The sequence below is a fragment of the Euleptes europaea genome, chromosome 8 (assembly GCF_029931775.1).
Source record: "Euleptes europaea isolate rEulEur1 chromosome 8, rEulEur1.hap1, whole genome shotgun sequence".
Taxonomy (NCBI): domain Eukaryota; kingdom Metazoa; phylum Chordata; class Lepidosauria; order Squamata; family Sphaerodactylidae; genus Euleptes; species Euleptes europaea.
In genome coordinates, this window is record NC_079319.1 from 64,210,713 (window position 1) to 64,230,130 (window position 19,418).

General features: G+C 42.2%; 1 protein-coding gene across 3 annotated transcripts in view; it reads right to left on the bottom strand.

Moving 5' to 3' along the window:
* Positions 1–15,145: 15,145 nt before the first annotated feature.
* NETO1 (neuropilin and tolloid like 1) overlaps positions 15,146–19,418 on the bottom strand; it is a 148,368-nt gene continuing 144,095 nt past the window's right edge. For all 3 annotated transcript variants that reach the window (XR_008933481.1, XM_056854218.1, XM_056854217.1), the window contains one exon: positions 15,146–15,717. The gene's annotated coding sequence lies outside the window, so the exon portion shown is untranslated. The remainder of the gene's footprint in view (positions 15,718–19,418) is intronic.

A 19,418-nucleotide genomic window follows, 5' to 3' on the forward strand; every position in this document is an offset into this window, starting at 1 on the left:
CTCCCCTCCCCAAACCCCACCATCCTCAGGCTTTGCCCCAAAAACCTCCCACTGGTTGCGAAGAGGGACCTGGCACCCCTACTATTGTGGGGAGAGGAAGGGAAGGTGATTGTAAGCCAGTTTGTTTCTCCTTAAAAGGTAGAAAAAGTTGGCATATAAAAACCAACTCTTCTTAGTCTTCCTCCCATCAGCCCCCTTTGACCTTGGAGGAGCTGAAAGGGAAAAAAACCCTTGTCCTTGAGGGATGGAGAGGGCTGCATTGAGGAGGCCAATTGTGTGAAATCAACCTACCATTAACAGAGAGGCAAGGAGGGTGATTTTTTCCCCAATTCATGCTCCTTACCACAGCTCTTTTGCCCCATGGGATTTTCTCCACAAGAGCTACTGAAGTCCTTCATCAACTTTTGAGTGGGTCAATATCAGTTGCTTGGAGAAGAGCAGCGTTGAAAAGATCTGCAAGTGTGCACGCTCGTGCTTCATAGGCTCCAACCTAATGCTTTCACTTTTAGCTTTAAAGGACTTCATTGGTTTCAAAGCAGAAAATAGGACAGCTGGACTTTTCAGCCATCATTTTTGTTTGCATTTCTCTTTCTCCTTCCATAAAAACATAAGAAAAGCCACGCTGGATCAGACAGAGACCATCAAGTCCAGCAGACTGTTCACACAGTGGCCAATCAGGTGCCTCTAGGAAGCCCACAAACAAGACGGCTGCAGAAGCAATATCCTGACTGTGTTCCAAAGCATCTAATAAAATAGGCATGCTCCTATGATCTTGGAGAGAATAGGTATGCATCATGAATAGTATTCATTTTGACTAGTGACCATGGATACCCCTCTCCTCCATGAACATGTCCACTCCCCTCTTAAAGCTTTCCAAGTTGGCAGCCATCACCACATCCTGAGGCAAGGAGTTCCACAATTTAACTATGCATTCTGTGAAGAAATACTTCCTTTTATCTGTTTTGAATCTCTCACCCTCCAGCTTCAGCAGTTCTGGTATTTTGAGAGAGGGAGAAAAGCTTCTCCTTGTCCACTCTCTCCATACCATGCATAATTTTATAGACCGCTATAATATCTCCCCTTAACCACCTTCTTTCTAAGCTGAACAGCCCTAAACGTTTCAACTGCTCTTCACAGGGCAGTTGTACTAATCCCCTGATCATTATGGTCACTCTTTTCTGCACCTTCTCAAGCTCTGCGATATCCTTTTTTAGGGGTGGTGACCAGAACTGTACACATTATTCCAAGTGTGGCCGCACCATAGATTTATACAAAGGCATCTCAAGACTGATATCTGTTCCTCTCTGCTACTCACAGAAGGCTCAAAAATGTGCTTCAGACCAACTCCATTGAATCTCACATCTAATCCCAATTCAAGAGAGGTTTGGGAGACAAGCGCATCCACCTACACTGCGTCTCAGACTTCCTCTTTCCTTCCTTATTTGGAAATGTTCCTCCAACTTCTTCTTTTCACCCACAGACAATCAATCTGGATCTCTCCCAGCATGGAATGAAAGGAGGGAGCCAAGTTGTTTGGTTGCAGGTGAAAATGTGTCCTGATACAGCTATGCGACAAAGTAGATGGATCTTCAAGGTCAATGGACCTCCCTGGAATTTTCAGATAACAGCAGGTATAGACACAATATCCCATGTTAAACAGCAGGAGGCATAATTATCAATTGTCTTATTTTGAATTTCATGTTGTCGGATCAACAGAAAAGCAACACTGTTGACAATAGCACCCACAGACAAGAAAATCAGGATGGATCTTTGTCTGAGTTCTGATTGCAGCTAGCTTTCTTTTTGCTATGTGATATGAAATCAAAGAACTTCTTTTTGTGTGAGGCACATGTAAGAGCCATTTAAATGGAAATGAGGCCAGAGGTATTTGTCACTATTGAAAAATGGTCTTGCAGTTACTCCCTTGCTAATTAGAAATCATCTGGTTTCAGAAAAGAAAGAACAAGGAAATTCCAAGGAATCTGCAGGCAAAAAAGGATGCATATTATCTGTTAATACAAACACCTAACAATGTGTTAGTAAAGTAACAATAGGGGACCCGCAAAGACTTGTCAAGGTCATCTCATTTTCCTTTCCCCTACTCTTTCCTCTTTCTCTTCTGATAACCATCTGATTTATCTTCTGATATCCTCATTTTCCTTTGTTTCCTTCTCTCCTAAGGACTTGCAGGGAGCACCTCATTCCCCCCTTATTCCCTTCCCCACACTGTTTTTTTCCCTCCTCTTGTCAGCCTTTCCATGCTTCTACTCTCCTTCCATGGCCCAATGAGTCCTCCCTCGAAGGCCAAAACAGCCCTGCAAAGGTCTCTGACTCCTCCTACTACCTCTTACTGGCAGAAACAAGGGTATCAACAGGGAATACTGTAGTAGTTTACTAGTAACACCCACAGAGGGCATTTGTTTCTTAAAGCTACAGCTGCTGGTTTTATTCTTTTGAGGGTGGGGTTAGCCTAAGGTTGTCAACCTCCAGGTAATTGCTGGAGATCTCCTGCTGTTACAACTGATCTCCAGCCAATAGAGATCAGTTCACCTGGAGAAAATGGCCACTTTGGTAATTTAACTATGTCTTTGAAGTCCCTCCTCTTCCCAACCCCTGCCCTCCTCAGGTTCCACCCCAAAATCTCCAGGTATTTTCCAACCCAGAGCTAGCAACCCCAGCAACAGCACATGGCAAAGGCCTGGGTGGAGAAGGTGGAGACCCACTTTTATGCTCTCTCTAGCCATCTTCCTATAGGCTGAGCAATTAATATTTCCCAACCCGGAGCTGGCAACCCTAATGTTGTACGATCTTAGCTAACCATTGAGACACCACCTGCATTTTTGAGTGGGGATGGGACTAATTCACTTAATTCCTTCAGGCTGTTTCCCTTTTATTATGCTGAAAAATGCCTTTAGGTGGAATGGGATTTGGATTTATTCAGGCTGTTTCCCTATTGTTCTGCTGGGAAATGCCTTCACGTCAACTGGAATGTTGGACTTATTCCAACCACTTTTTTAATGAGTTTCAGTAACATTCTCAATTAATTCTTCATAAAATCTCAGCAGATGTTTAATATCTTGTCAGTTGGCCAAACTTTGATTTCAGAATAGATGTCTTTCTTTGATTCATATCTAATTTTCATTGGAAGACACATCTCTTTCCTCAGTGTTATAGATTATACTATACACTTTAACTGGACTACCTCCTGCTCCGAGGCGTCCCGGTTGCCGTGGAGGTAAAAAAGGTATTAAAAAAAAAAAAAAATAGGAAAAAGGAAAAGACACCCCATTGAATAGCAAGGCTACGACTCCAAAATAGATGTTGTGGCTACGCCGCTGTGTGAGGGGGTGTTCCCGGAGTGAAAGGGGTTAGGAGGCTGACTAACCTCAGCTCTGCGCCTAGGAATGCCTCGAGAATGCCTCCCCCACAATGCCTTGGGTGTTCTCTTCTGGGATTTAGCTCCCAGAGTGGTCACGCAGTTTTGCTGCACCCAGGTGCCTCTGTAAATGCCCTCTGTGATGGTGTAAGGGCCTGTTATCACAGGATAACTGGGCACTTACACTGCCGTGGGGTCACGCCAGCTCCTAAGGAGCTTTGCCCCCCTTCAAGAATGTGCTGTTAGAGGTGATGGATGACTTCAGAGACATGCTCTCAGTGACCTTTTCTCCACCTATGGCTGACTTGTTCAGTTGTGCAGTGCATAGAATTTCCTTCCTTTCTTCTTATGAGGATTTCCCCTCTCTTCTTGGAGTAGTATGCAGTACCCAAGTAAAGTTGGTAAAACTGCTGAGCAGGCTAGACATACATTAAAATAGAAGGCAAACAAATACTTTTTTTGCAAGTTGCATCTTTTTTAAAAAAAAAGTCACAACATTTGCTTATACATGCAGGGGTCCTGAGTCTTGGGAAATGCCCGTGCCTGTTGAAATGAGGCTGGCATTAGGCTCTGCTTGGCTGCTTGTCTATAATTTGTAGACTCAGATAAAAGAGGAATTCCGAGCAAAGGAAAATTAATGTTGATGTTTTCTTTTGATCTTGCATTTGTACAACAGATGCTTTCTGAACAGTACGTCATGGAAACGGGATCTCTTTTCTCTCTGGATAAAATGGGGATGATTGCTTTAGCAAATGGACGGGTGAATCATTTCAAGTCTTGCTCCTTCAAGCAGCCAAATTTTGCCTCCGGGCTAGTGGTAATCGTAAACGGCTAACTGAAAACCTTTCCCCATAGAAGATCTTTCCTCCTCCTCTTCAAATCATCCCTCCCAGAATCATCAACTTTTAAATTTAATGTAATTATTTTAACCTAACTGTGATTTTTATTCAGAGCTGATATTGTATCGAAATAAAGCTTGATTGATTGAAGCCCTGCTCCCTTGTCATGGCACAGGGAATGCAGTTTGTTACACACAGCATGAAATACCTGGGAAGAGATCCGAGCAGCCTCTGTTCCATCTGCTATGGGAAGTAGAATCCTAGTTACCAGGAGCCCTAGCATGGGGACATAGGTGGATGCCAGGGATAAGAATCCTTTATGCTAGGAAAGAAATGCCAATTCAAAAATCACCCAGGTGTTTGCAGTAATGCCGAGATTCCCAAATCTGGGCTTCTAGAACGCAACTCTTGATGGTCCATCAGATTATTTTACTGCATGCATTACAAACATGGCATATAAAAAGATTATGTTAAGCTGCAGGTTTTGGCCAGATGCCATACGGACCGAGGCTGTAAAAAAGAGTTCTAACACATCACTTTGTGACAACAGATCATCCTGCAATCATGGAACAGCATGAGCAGCTATTTTGTTTTTGCCCGACAGTCCCACATTGATCTGGCACTTGACAATAAATCAACTTTTGAACATGTTACCTCAAATCAGGGGTGCCTTCTCACTTTTAATGTATTGGGAGGGTTTCTAGCAGATGCAGGCTTACTGCCTCTTACTGAAAAAGTGTTCGCTGGATGCTACCCTACAGAGCCACACAGCACAGCCAGCAGCGACTGGTGTAGACTCGACCATCATTTAATGACCCAATTTGCCCTGGCATTAATATGGAACTGGATTAATATATAACCTGGTCAAGGTTTGAACTGTCCAACATCCTCATGCCTACACCCTTGCTGGAACCACAATCTCAAGTCAGTTGTAAAAAGTTGGCAATCCCGTTGAAGATTTAGCTTTCAGAACAGAAGGGAAGCCTAACAGCTACACGTCTCACTGCTGTGAGAGTTGTTCTTCACTGTTGGATGCCGCAACAGACACTGTTGTTCATTTCCCTGGAATCCATTATGCCTGCCAATGCCTTTCCAATCGTGCTTTGATGTCTAAATATCAGAGGAATTTACAACACGGTGTGACATATCTTCTGGAACAGAGAGCTGGCTTCCTTGGGTATTACAACTGTTGGATTATGGAGTGAAAAAACTGGGATTACATTGTTGCAATCTGGAATTTTAAATTAGCAGTCATAATTAGGATGTTTCCAAAATTCTTCTCCACTGCATTTCCCCCCTGGGTTTTGAAAATTCCTTTTCTTCTTTGTGCTGTCGAACCGAAGCAGTGGGAATTCTAAATTGTCCTATTCTTAATTTCTGAGTTGCATCAAGAGCCTTTTTGTGCACTGTTTTACCAAACACATACAAAAAGCATGTGTGCACATCTGTCAAACACCACAAAAAGATGTTTGTTTGTTTTTGCACAGTTTTGCGCATGCACATCGTTCACATAGGGGGACGCGCCAATGAACTGCAGGAACTGGAAATGGAGCAAACGGCCCATCTTCTATCTCCTATTAATTTTTGTTTAAGAGAGAATTCTATTGTACCTCCAAAATAAGAGCAAATATAGTTTGCCGCATCTCTTACCTCCTTCTTACTTGTGTTTGATTCTCTGAACTGCAGATGTGCACTTGCATGTTGTCAAAACCCTGCGAAAAGCAATCTTGATTTGACAGTTTATATCAGGGGTGTCAAACTGATTTGTTTGGAGGGCTGGATATGACATGAATGTCACTTGGTCAGGCCATGTGCACATAAATAAATAAATACGAGAGAAAGGAAGGGAGGGAGGGGGAGAGAGAGAGAGTGAGAGGAAGGAAGGAAGGAAGGAAGAGGGGGCAGAAAAAAAGGAAGAAAGAGAGGGAAGGAAAGAAAAAGAGAGAGAGTGACAGAAAAAGAGGAAGAAAAGAGAAAAGCCTCCCACACACACACCTGGCAATGCCAGCAGCTGCACGGCCCAGCGCAGCCACGGCAAAGCAGCCCCCCACCCCCCAGCGGCTCCGCGGCCCAGCACAGTTGCAGCAAAGTGGCCTCCCCACCCACGGCCGCCCTAGCAGCTCCGCGGCCCAGCGTAGCCGTGGCATAGTCCCCACCCCCAGCTGCCCCAGCAGCAACGCTGCACAGCACTGCCGCGGCAAAGTCACCACCCCACCCTCGGCCTCCCCAGCGGCAAAGTGGCCCAGAGCGGCCACGGCAAAATGGGGCCCCCACCCCCAGGCACCCCAGTGGCTCTGTGGCCCAGCACTGTGGCAGCAAATCAGCCCTCCACCCCTGGCCGCCCCAGCGGCTCCGTGGCCCAGCGCGGCAGCAGCAAAGTGGGCCCCCCCCACTCCAGTGGCTCCGCGGGCTGGATAAAAGCCCTCCGGGGCCATATCTGGCCCGTGTGCCGCATATTTGACATCCCTGGTTTATATGGTTGCAGGCTAGCCTGATCTTGTCAGATCTTAGATGCTAAGCAGAGTCAGCCCTGGTTAGTATTTGGATAGGAGACCACCAAGGAAGTCCAGGGTTGCTGTGCAGAGAAAGGCACTGGCAAACCACCTCTGTTAGTCTCTTGCCATGAAAATCCCAAAAGGGGTCGCCATAAGTCGGCTGTGACTTGACGGCACTTTACACACACACACACACACACACACACACACACACACACACACACACACATGGTTGCATCAACATTTTTTGTGTGTGCAGTGATTTATTATGTACACACGTGATTGGACCAATTGACTAAATAGCACACCAAAAGAATCGTGATACAGCTGGCATAGGATTACATCAAGATTTATTTATTTTTTCCGATATTTGATAAATGCATATTGGTAGCAAAGAGAGAGGGAAAAGTCGTAAATTGAGTTTGTACCCAACAAATTTTACAAAATTTGTAAACAAAAAAGAACAATGGATTTGCTGTTGTTGTTTGAAATAAGACCATGTCATTCAGGACTTCAAAATGTAGAGAGAAATTTGGGTAAGGAGAACTTAGGAAGCATACTTAAATCCGATTGGTTGCCAGCCTATAGGGCTGGGCTTCTGCTTTGTGCCAGTCCCAATTTCAAATAAGTACTATTGGCTTTGGGTGAGTTTGCCTTGTGTGGAACAGCCAATTGGAAAGGGGGCTGGATGGGGCTATTTCAGCTCTGTCTCACTCTGAAGCAGGCTGCCCCATCCACCTTCCCTGCTGATAATGTAAGTTTATCTGGTCATCATTCAGTAGGGTTGCCAGATCCAGGCTGGGAAACTCCTCAAGATTTGGGGCCAGTGCCTGGGGAAGACAGGGACCTCTGTGGGGTACAATGCCATAGAGTCAATTCACCAAAGCATCATTTTTCTCCAAGGAAACTGATCTCGGTTGTCTGGAGATGTACTGTAATTCTGGGGGAAACCCAGGTCCCACCCTACCATTCAGGGGCCGAGCAGCATTTTTTATTTTTTTGGCTGTCCTTCAGATTGGACTGGAAAGGGATTTTTTTTCACTTGACAAGCCCTTTGAGGCATCTAAGAATTCTCAGCATCCATCATGATTCACATGATTCTGAGCATGCACCATCAGCCGCTATTAACCATCTGCCTCATCTAAGAATGAATGCTGCTGAATGTATAGACAAGTTGAGAGTATCCCTTATCCAGACATCCAATATCCGGACTGACCCGAAAACCAGACTTTTTGAACCGGCATGCAGGAATTACTCACAGGCCCTCAGCAGCACATCAATTGGCTTTCTGATGGTTCAATGCACATAAAATTATTATTTAAAAAAAAATTGTTTAAGATTACATTCAGGCTATGTGTATAAAGCGTATATAAAACATAAATGAATTTTGTGTTTAGACTTGGATACCATCCCCAAAATATCTCATTATGTTATTTGCAAATATTCCCAAATATGGAAAGATCCGAAATATGAACCACTTCTGGTCCCAAGAAGTCTGGAAAAGGGATACTCAACCTGTATATTGAAGCCACAGCCACAGACTAGTTTACAGTCTAAACCTATCGCTGATTCTCAATTGCCTTGAGAGTGATTTGGCATCATAAACTAGGTTTCCTTTTGACCCTGTTATTTGTGTGGATCAAAGCAAAAGCAGTATCAACATTTGAACTAACAGTAAACCTTAAATTTTATAACCACAAAATCTGAAATCATAGCAAAATTATTACATACATACATACATTTGTTTATTACGGTCAAAGACCAGCTTGCACAAAAAGAAATATCATAAGTAATTAAAAACAAAATGTCTAAAATTTGCTCAATAAAACGTAAATTTAGTTACATCAACTCTTGGTAAAATAGTATGTTTAACATGAAAAGTCATTATAACAGCTTCTTCTGCCTTATAGCGCATGCCCTGGCACAAAATCTTGCAACCTGATAGGTAATATCTTTAACAGAATAATCTAATAATAAAGTAGTATAGCTAACTCTGTCTCTATCTGGGAAGCTAGACAAAATTGGATCAATGAGCGTTTTACGTATGTCTTGATAAAATGGGCAGTGTAACAGAACATGTTCAACTGTTTCCACCATTCCAGATTGACATGGACAGAGGCGGAATTCGTAAGGGAGACGGGCATATCTCCCATCAAGAAGAGCAGATGGAAAACAAAATTATTATTTTTTCCAATTACACTTGTCACTTAACGAAAGAAAAGATTAATGCTTGTTAACACTTTATCCACTGACGTTACAGACAAAGGTCTTTTATGCATGGCTGTCTCCCTCGCTGTCACCCCTCCAACGACTTTGGGTCTTTGTATGTGATTGTGCATGCTATTTCCCACTGTCAGAGGTTGCCTTGCTCTCCCCCTGCATTTCCCCACATTTTGCCCACATTTTCAAATTTGAGATAAAACAGGTGCCTGAAAATGCAGGGGGAGAACGAAGTGAGGATGGTCAGTAACAGCATGCATAATCAAAACAAAGTCCCAAAGTCTTCGGAGGGGTGACGGCGAGGGAAACAGCCATGCATAAAAGACCAAAGTAAAAATGACAACAGGAGCTCCATAAATGAACCCCGGTGGTATTTTTTAGATATCCTTCATCCTTTAGCAGCTCCTTGATCCATTGATCTTGAGCAGCGTAATTTTCAATCTAATGTTTGAGGGATATAAGGACTGAAATAAATCTTGCCACTGACAATGTAGCCTTGGGATCCCTGTCACTTAATAAAAAAGGGCATTATATATATATTAGGTATATCTACAGGGACTCTACCGGGATCCCTCTGTGGTATTTTTAGATATACCAGCAGGCCCCTTAGGAATGTGACCACAGTGCAGGGGGTGAGGATTAGACATGTTCACAATCACAATTTTTGTAATGTCAAACACCGTGACTATTACTATTCACAATGAATGCTGATGCACACATTGTGAAGTCCTTGTGTCCCACATGTCCTTGTGTCCATACAAGCCTGAGATTGGGACCATGGCAGGCAGGCAGAGGGGTTTTCCCAACTTGAACAGAGCTGCTGTTTGCTATGTTGGGGAAATTTATATGTAGCCCATCAGTATACACAATATACAAAATGTCTCCTGAGGCCAGGTAAATAGCACAGGTGGGAGGTTTAAATCCACTTTCGCCACATGCTGCAGTTCCGATCTAAATCAGTCTTGTGCATGCTTCTGTGCATGGAACTTCCAGAGAAAATCTGGTTGACAGGACAAAGCTGGACATGTGACGAAAGAACTTTGTAACATGTGAATTTTCCCTGACAATACAGTAACTGAGTACCTGTGTGTTTACCTCATGGAACAAACAACAGTTTGTGTGGGTGTTAATATTACAAATGATCCTCTTGTATCATGGCCTCTATCCAAGTCATCTTATCCTCTTCATGGCTGCTCTTCATAGTAATAAAAGAAAATCAAAATCTGTTCATGGATTTCCTGCTCCTAAACTATTTTAATGGTATTTTATAGTGTAGACCAAAGGCTTGGCTTCCAATTTAAGGGAGGAGAGATGTGAAGTTGCTAGTTATACTTTTAGATCTAGCATATTGCTTAACAATCTGGACCCATGGTAGAGACAAATTGAAATTTGCCCTCTGCTGTCTTTGACTCCAAGGTAAATGGCTGGCATTTGTATACTTGACACAATTTAAGAGCAAAGACCTCCAACATAGTTTAGTTGAAAATTTTGTACCCTGATAAATGAATAGGTATTATGTATTTAAATTTCAATGAAAAACACTTTGAGAGCACAAAATTCTGAAACATTAAATAAAATATGCACCAGCACAAATGAAACTACTTACCACAATCCATCTTTTTTTTTTCAGGAGATGTCTTCTTTCCTTCATGATCAGTAGGGTATCATCCAGCCAGAGAAAAGCAGAAATGCCTCATCTGATTTTAGTTAAAATGGACAATCCAGCTTTTCTTTTTTTAAAAGCTGTTCATACTATCAAATAGTTCTTCAAGAGTCTTGAATGCTTCCCAAGTGTCTTTGGCCTGTCCAACATTGTTCTCTTGAAAGCGAGGTGTTTGTTCTTGTTTACAGAAATAGCCTGAGCTCATCAAATCAAATATAAGATCCTTTATGCCTTACAGCAATCTCTCATGCAATGTCATGGAATCAAAAAAGTTGGGAACAATGGCAAGTGAAAACATGAAGTTTAAATGTTAAAGGTGTTCAATGTTCATATCATGAAGTTGAGGTAATGAGTTGGATCCTGTTGATGTTGAACTAATGGTGGATCCTACTTTTGAATGCTTCGTCTGGTGCAAGGAGCCTTGCTCTAGTAGAAAAGTTGTGTTCAACCAGAGCAAGGCTCATTATGTTGGAGGAAACTTCCACCATTAGCAGAGCAAACTTTTATACATGGCTGTTTCACTCACCGTCACTTTGACGACTCTGAAAACGCAGACAAAATGCAGGGAAATGCAGGGGGGAGAGCGAGGCGACCTCTAATGGTCAGAAATGGCATGCATAATCAACACAAAGACCCAGAGTCATCAGAGGGGTGACAGTGAGTGAAACAGCCAAGCATAAAAGACCATAGAGTCTAACCCAATATGTGGCATGATCTCTTGCATTATGTGAGGACTTCCTTTTCATTCTTTGAAGACCACACTACCCATTTAGATGTTTCCTCAAATGTGACTGCAATGGTGATTTCAACAGATTTTTGAAATAGCAATTTCAAATCTTTGTATGTGCAACATCTGAACACTGTTTCAGCCAAACCAAATAAAATGTGTAAAGGTAGCCCATTCTTTCAGTTTTATGTTGAGCATCTCGTTAGATTTGTGTAGTGAAAAGAGTAGACAGGAAAGAGAGAAGGGATAGAAATGACAGTGTTCTTGCACAGTTCCCATTTTTTTAAATGAGACTTTGCACAAGAATTTCTGGATCGAGCTGATGGGGAAAGGGAAGGCTGGAGGAAGCAAGTGAGAGATGGAACTTTCTGAACACATAAGTCAGATGGCTTCAAAAGCCTACAAGTTGTTCCTTTCAAATCATTGTGCGGTACAGTATTTCTGAAGTCTTGTTGATGATCTGTTTCGTGTGGGGGAGAGAACAGGGGAGAATACAGAAATGGCTGCCTTAAATATTCTTCCCAACAGCAGATTGGTGGAAGACAGGTTGTTCATGCCACCAAATCCTAAAAAAGTAATCAATCATCTGAAATGGTATAGGTGAAACAACCTCCCTCCCACCATCTCAGGAACTACTTAAAGACCACTCTACCCTGAGGCGAAGGCAAGGGAGGGCAGCCTATTATATTAGGTGCTGTGGAACACAGGCAGGATGCTGCTGCAGTCATCTTGTTTGTGGCTTCCTAGGGGCACCTGGTTGGCCACTGTGTGAACACACTGCTGGACTTGATGGGCCTTGGTCTGATCCACCATGGTTTTTCTTATGTTCTTATGACTTGAGCCTGGGAGCTGTTGTTACCTTAAATTGTAATTTGCCTTGTGCACCTTGGAAGAAAGGCAATATACAAACATAGCAGTTAAGTACAAATTTTAAGAACAGAATGGGATTTAATAATAGTAGTAAGAATCAGTGTGTTTTGTCAAGTCACAACCAACTCATGGCAACCACTGGACCATAGGATTTTCACAGCAAGAGATGATATGCTATTGCCTTCCTCTCTATTGTAACCGCAGACTTTTTTGGTGGTCTCCCATCCAAGTAATAACCATAGATGGCCCTGTTTAGCTTTCAAGTGCTGATGAGATCAGGCTATTCAAGGATTTAATCTCCAGAATTACAGTATAAAGAAGAATTATATCAGAAGGATGACTGTGAAGATGGGCATTATGGAAGGTCCTCTCATAGCTGCATTTCCCAGACTGCATTAGCTGTGGAGAACTTAGAACAATGCAGGCTACAGAAAGCTCAATACCAGAAACCCTCATCATATGTCTGGAGGAGGACAACTCATAGTCTTTATAGTTTAATGTTTAGTACTAGAGTATTTTTGCTGTACTTTTAATAGCAGCCCTGAGCCCAACAGAGACATTTTCCCATCACTTATCTCCTTGCTGCCAGGAAAAATTTCATTTAAGAAGAAGAGTTGGTTTTTATATGCCGACTTTCTCTACCACTTAAGGCAGAATCAAACTGGTTTACAATCACCTTTCCCTTCCCCTCCCCACAACAAACACCCTGTGAAGTAGGTGAGGATGAGAGAGAATGACTTGCCCAAGGTCACCCATCTGGCTTCGTGTGTAGGAGTGGGGAAACAAATCCAGTTTACCAGATTAGCCTCCACCGCTTATGTGGAGGAGTGGGGAATCAAACCTGGTTCTCCAGATCAGACTCCACGGCTCCAAACCGCTGTTCTTAACCACTACACCATACTACAATGTTGTGTGTCAGAGGCAAATGAGCAGGACCAATAAGAATCGGAAAAGAGGAATGATAGAAAGAATAACATTGACACTGTGGTGGCAGCTGTTACCAAAGCAATGTTATTTTAATCTTTGCAGCCAATAAGATCTCCAATGGCCAATCAGAAGCTGTGTCAGGCAAGATTTCCACCTGGCCCCACCCACTCTCTGAAAACAGTTGAAGGGCACCAGGTAAAGTGTTGGCAGGCACCATGACACCAATGAGCGCCACGCTGGGGACCTTTGGTTTAGAAATTAAAAGCCATCCTCTCCTAAAGACAAATGCAACTTATGAAAGGTCCCATTTTACGTGCAAACTCTGGAAAAAAAACTGGAAAAGAAATGGATCTGTCCAGCTAAGAACCATTAAGGGATGTAAGTAGTACTATGGGCTTTAAGAGCTTAGATTAGTGTGTGCAAGCTGTGAATTTTATGCCTTTAAACATCCCCAAAGGGAAATAATCAAAAGGAGCAGTTTTCCTCAATAAACAAAAATAAGTCTAGATTAATTTGTAACAATCCAATCCAGTGAACCAGCTGTAAAAGTATATAATTTCTTAAGATTGCAAATTGAAGGACCTTGTATCCAACCAATTGTTTCCCCCCTAATATTTATATGAAGGACACAAAGTGAGTGAAATGATATCTTTTATTGGATAAACTTAGGAAAGTACAGGGATATATAAGCTTTTGAGTTTCACAGAACTCTTCATAAGGCAGATTTTTTTTCCTGACAAAGGTTTCTGTGAAATACACATGCTTCTACTGTTCCAATAAGAGTTATCATTCTTCTTCTCTGTGTCTTCAGTTATTTAAGGCCAACATGGTAGTCAATTTAACTCAATTTAACTCATTTAACTCAATTGCTTTATTTATTAAGGCATGTTCTCAGAGTGGATAATAAAGAATTCCATTAGAGCTGAAGCAAAGTTGTCCCCAAAGATTCTACTCCAGATTCTCTTCTGAAATGTTGATGTAAGTTCTTCTTTGAATATTCACATATTTGCTGAATATTTCATGAATAGTTGACTTATTGCATCCATTGATATTTGGTTTTAATATCTGATATTTCACATGTTATGGTATTTAGCACAGGATTATATTCAACAATTTGCTAGTAAAGTTATTTAACATTGGACAGCATTGCTAGATAATACACATTTCTATTTAGTACCTGAGAGCTGATAGCTCATAAGGCTTCCTGTGTGAATCCTGGGGTGGAGGGATCAAAACCATCAACAGATGCCAATAAGGTTAAACCACTCAAATTTCAAGTTTTGACATTTTTAAAAAATAACATTCAAAGTTTGAATTGGAATTTTTCAGCACATTTTAGTTTAGCTCTATATGCAGCTGCCGTGATCGAGTTGGGAACCAAACACACATGGAAGATGACTGGCTGGCTGGGGAATCGTATTTGATACCTACCTCTATCCAAAAGTCAGGGCTGCATGTATAAAGTCTTTTGGTTAAAAAAAAAATCTCACTGATCAGCTGTTGGGGAGAGGAGGAGAAGAAGGAGAAGAAGAAGAGGAGGAGTTGGTTTTTATATGCTGACTTTCTCCACCACTTAAGAAAGAATCACCTACCCTTCTCCTCCCCACAACAGACACCCTGTGAGGTAGGTGGGGCTGAGAGTTTGCGACTAGCCCAAGGTCACCCAGCTGGCTTCATGTGTAGGAGCGGGGAAACCAACCCAATTAACCAGATTAGCCTCCACTGCTCATGTGGAGGAGTGGGGAATCAAACCCAGTTCTCCAGATCAGAGTCCACCGCTCCAAACCACTGCTTTTAACCACTTCACCATGCTGGCTCTCTCTAGAGAGAGAGCAGAAGGCTAAATTTTCCCACTCCCTCTGTACTTTCTCTTGCCTTGCTGAACAGCTGATCTGTAGAATCTCACCTTTTTAAGAAAAGCCATTCCATGCACGGTTTGTTGGTGAGAACCAGAATATGTATTCCCATTTTGAATCCTTTGGTGAAGGTATTTGCGGTTGTCAAATAAGAGGACTGCAAAACTCAGTGTAAGAAATTATTATACATTGTTTTATGTTTCTTTATATAAAAAAGTTACAGTTAGCAAGCATATGACACAAAGAAATGAAGAGGAACAGCAGAAGTTATGAATGCATGCTTTTTACAATGTATCTCATCAAAGGGTGTTTTTTTTTTTTTGCCAACTCAAATATTCAGCAACACACATGCAGACCTGTTTCTGAGTGTCAAATTCAATGCTATGATTTGATTTATATCCAACAAAAAATCTCTACCCAAATTATGAATGGTTAAATACCTGATTTAATCATTTAATTCCTGAAACTGGGTAATCTTTCCATTGTAACAAAACAAGACAAATAATAAATATAAAGAAAGAAAGAAAAATACTGATGATAATAATAAATGATAGCAATGATAGTAGTGAGAGTCTTATTGCCATCCACCGATTTTACTCATTACTGATTGATGCCTTTTTTCATGAAATTGGAAAAGTTGGTCAGAGTCCAGAACACCTTTAGCTTGCAGTTCCAAGGCCGACATTTTCACAATTCACTGTAGAATATTCACAATCACCCAGGAGCGCACTATTCTCAAGCAGTCTACATAATGAAAACAAGTTCAATGTAAATAATCTTCTTGCATGGCACATACGATAAAACAGATTACAAGGACATTATTGTGTATGACTTGAATTCAGACATCAAACTCTGTGCCCCCACACAAATTGATCTAAGTATGTCCCACAGAAATCTGCAGTACTTAAGTTGGTTCACAATGGTGCTGGCATGCATTGTAGCTCAGATGCTCCCCTTTTACCAGGCACAAATTGTTTTGCATGACACAATGCCTATGTATCTACATACCATCTAATCAAGCTACCTACTGCAAAAAGAGTGTAGTGACTGTGTGGGAAGATGCATTTGCATGGGAATCATGGTGCCCATATATACCATTGTAGATGCTGGTGGGGAGGGATAGGGTCTGAGGCTTACTGAGGGTTGCCAGCCTCCAGGAGGTGGCTGGAGATCTCCCACTATTACACCTGATCTCCAGGTGACAGAGATCAGTTCACCTGGAGAAAATGGCTGCTTTGGAAGGTGGACTCTACGACATTATACCCCATTGAAATCCCTCCCCAAACCACACCCTCCTCAGGATCCACCCCAAAAATCTCCAGGTATTTCCCAAACCAGAGCTGGATGTAGTAACCGTAGGCTTACTGGACATATATAGGGTTAGATCCAATCAGAAGAAGAGGAAGAAGTATTGGTTTTTATATGCTGACTTTCTGTACCACTTAAGGAAGGATCAAACCGGCTAACAAACAGACACCCTGTAAGGTAGGTGAGGCAGAGAGTGTGACTAGCCCAAGGTCATCCAGCTGGCTTCATGTGTAGGAGGGGGAAAACAAATCCAGTTCATCAGATTAGCCTCCGCCGCTCATGTGGAGGAGTGGGGAATCAAAGTTCTCCAGATCAGAGTCCACCGCTCCATCGCTCTTAACCACTACACCATGCTTGCTCTCTCAGTTGTTCTGTTGGTGAAAAGGGGAAGTTTGGTTTCCCTTTTACCACCCAAAAAGTTGTGCTGGGGATCATGGGATCATAATGAACAACGGCCATGTGAAACAGGCTGTAATAATGAGGGGAGTTAGAAAAGGGTGAGTAAAAAAAAATCTTGCTTGATCCAACCCACAATTTTTCCAAGTAAATATGTTTGGGACTGTGCTGCCCCAAACCTGCTATATAAACCCCTATATATATACCCCATTTATTCCAAAGGAAATTAGAAACATCTAATTGTCCAAGGATTGCAGTGCAAGTGATCTTGTGGTCTCCTTTGCAAGTCAAACAGTCTGGCATCAGGGCAACTAGTGACCTCAATGGTGGAACTACTAGAGAAGGACATCAAGAATACTGCATTGGGTTGACTTTGAGGGAGCTGAAGGCAGTACCTTACATGGTAAAGGTGGATGGAAAAGGAGAACAAAATTGGGGAAGTGGCAACACTTCCTAGCATCCTATTCATATAAAAGGACCGGTGTCCAGTGCAGTGTCACAACCACACAGAGCGAATGATAAAAGTTAAATTGTGGAACTCCCTGCCCCAGGATGTGGTGATGGCTGCCAACTTGGAAGGCTTTAAGAGGAGAGTGGACTTGTTCATGGAGGAGAGGGTATCCATGGCTACTAGTAAAAATAGACACTAGTCATGATGTATACCTATTTTCTCCAGGGTCAGAGGAGCATGCCTATTATATTAGGTGCTTTGGAAGACCGGTGTCACAGTGCAGCTGCAGTTGTCTTGTTTGTGGGCTGCCTAGAGGCACCTGGTTGGCCACTGTGTGAACACACTGCTGGACTTGATGGACCTTGGTCTGATCCAGCATGGCCTTTCTTAAGTCCCAAGTATCAAATCTATAGTCCAAACAGACTATAGGGACAAACTAGGCTCCCTGCTACAAGATGATGAACAAGATACGCCTCTGATATTCTTAAACATATTTAATTCTTCAAGGTTCCAGTCAAAGTATCTTTCAAGTGAAGGAACACTTAATTCCAGTTGAGTCAACGTATTTTAAAAACACATCTGTGGATTTGGAAATATAATGTGAAGAAAGAAATATTTGTAACTGTTACGTGCGAGAAGAAGTGACATGCATTGCAAATTCACTCCTCACCCACCCAGAAAGAAACACCTGAAAATTCTATCAAAAGCTGAAGAATTTGGTTTCACCATGCCAATAGTTGTGAACCTATGCTCTGATTTTACTCACACTGTACCATTTTCCATGGTGTCGGTGGTTTTCCATGCAGAATGTGTTCCTCCTGTGTCAGGAGCTTCCATCTGTGCTAGACAAGTATTTTGCAAGGAGCCAAAAAGCACCTTGCACCAGAGGAAAGCATTGTGCACAGAAGGACCAGTTAGCATCCAAGCCAAATGCGTGCAAATGCTTCTTCTCTGAAGTTACTAGCCAGCTGAATTTACCCCCTCCCCACAAAAGAAAATAAAAAGGCTGATACATATACCTCACTCGATAATAGCAATCGTGTTCAAGCATTTATTTCCTTGAAACTTTATTAGCAATATAGGCATAGTTTTGAAAATACACACCAACCCTAACCCAGTGACTTGGGCACTTTCACACATGCCAAATAATGCACTTTCAATCCACTTTGAAGCTGGAATTTACTGTGTGAAATGGCAAAATCCACTTGCAAATGATCGCTAAAGTGCATTGAAAGTGGATTGAAAGTGCATTATTCGGCATGTGTGAAAGTGCCCTTACAGGGCAATTCTAAGCAGAGTTATACCCTTATAAGTCCATTGACTTTAGTGAACTTAGAAGGATGTGACTCTGCTTAGGTCGGCACTCTTAAAGTGAGGCACTAATACATGCATGAAGCTTCTCCATTCCTTTCTGTATGCTTAGTGTGCTCGATAGGAATGAATGTCTGAACCTTTGCCCAACCCTTAACAGATATTTTAGCAAAGGTCCATGTGTGCCTCAGATGAATGTGGAGCTTTGGATTACAGTAAAAATATTTTTTGCCTTGAAAATTTTACCAGTGCAGAAACAGACTGCAGAGCCATTAGAGCCAAATAAGATTATAGCTGCTCAAACCTTTCAGAACAAAACAGTAATTACAGTGACCAAAATGAAAACACAGAGATTAAATTCTTACAGTCTAAATGGTTAGCCAGCCCTGTTCTTGACACCATCAAAGCTCAATTGCGATAGAGTCAAAGAACAGATGTTCTTACATCTTTATTTGACTAAGCATTTAGGTGGCATAAAACAAACAGCCTGATCCACAGCTGTTGGTAGCAAAGAAAGACCTGGTACCAGTGCGGCTCACACAGCAGGGAGAAGGCATTATGTGTGACCCCCAGCTGAGAATAAAAATTTATCTCCTGGCATTTACTGTACATTTAGTTAGAAACTCTTGGTTAAGTAGAGATTGAGTGCATTGTTTTCTGCATGCTCCATATATCCAGGTTCTGGGAGCCATATTTCTAGCTCTGCCTAATGCAAGGAGGGGAATATCAGATATTAGCAGTACCACAGCAACACCACCACATTAGGGTTGCCAACCTCCAGGTGGCGGCTGGAGATTAATCTAGATATGTATTATGTTTATCTCTGACCTTGTGACCATCAATATTATGCCAATAAAGGTTATCTGATTCTGATTCACTGAAGTCCCTCCCCTCCTCAAACCCTGCCCTCCTCTGGCTCCACCCCCAAAAACTCCTGCCGGTGGCAAAGAGGGACCTGGCAACCCTACACCTCATGGAA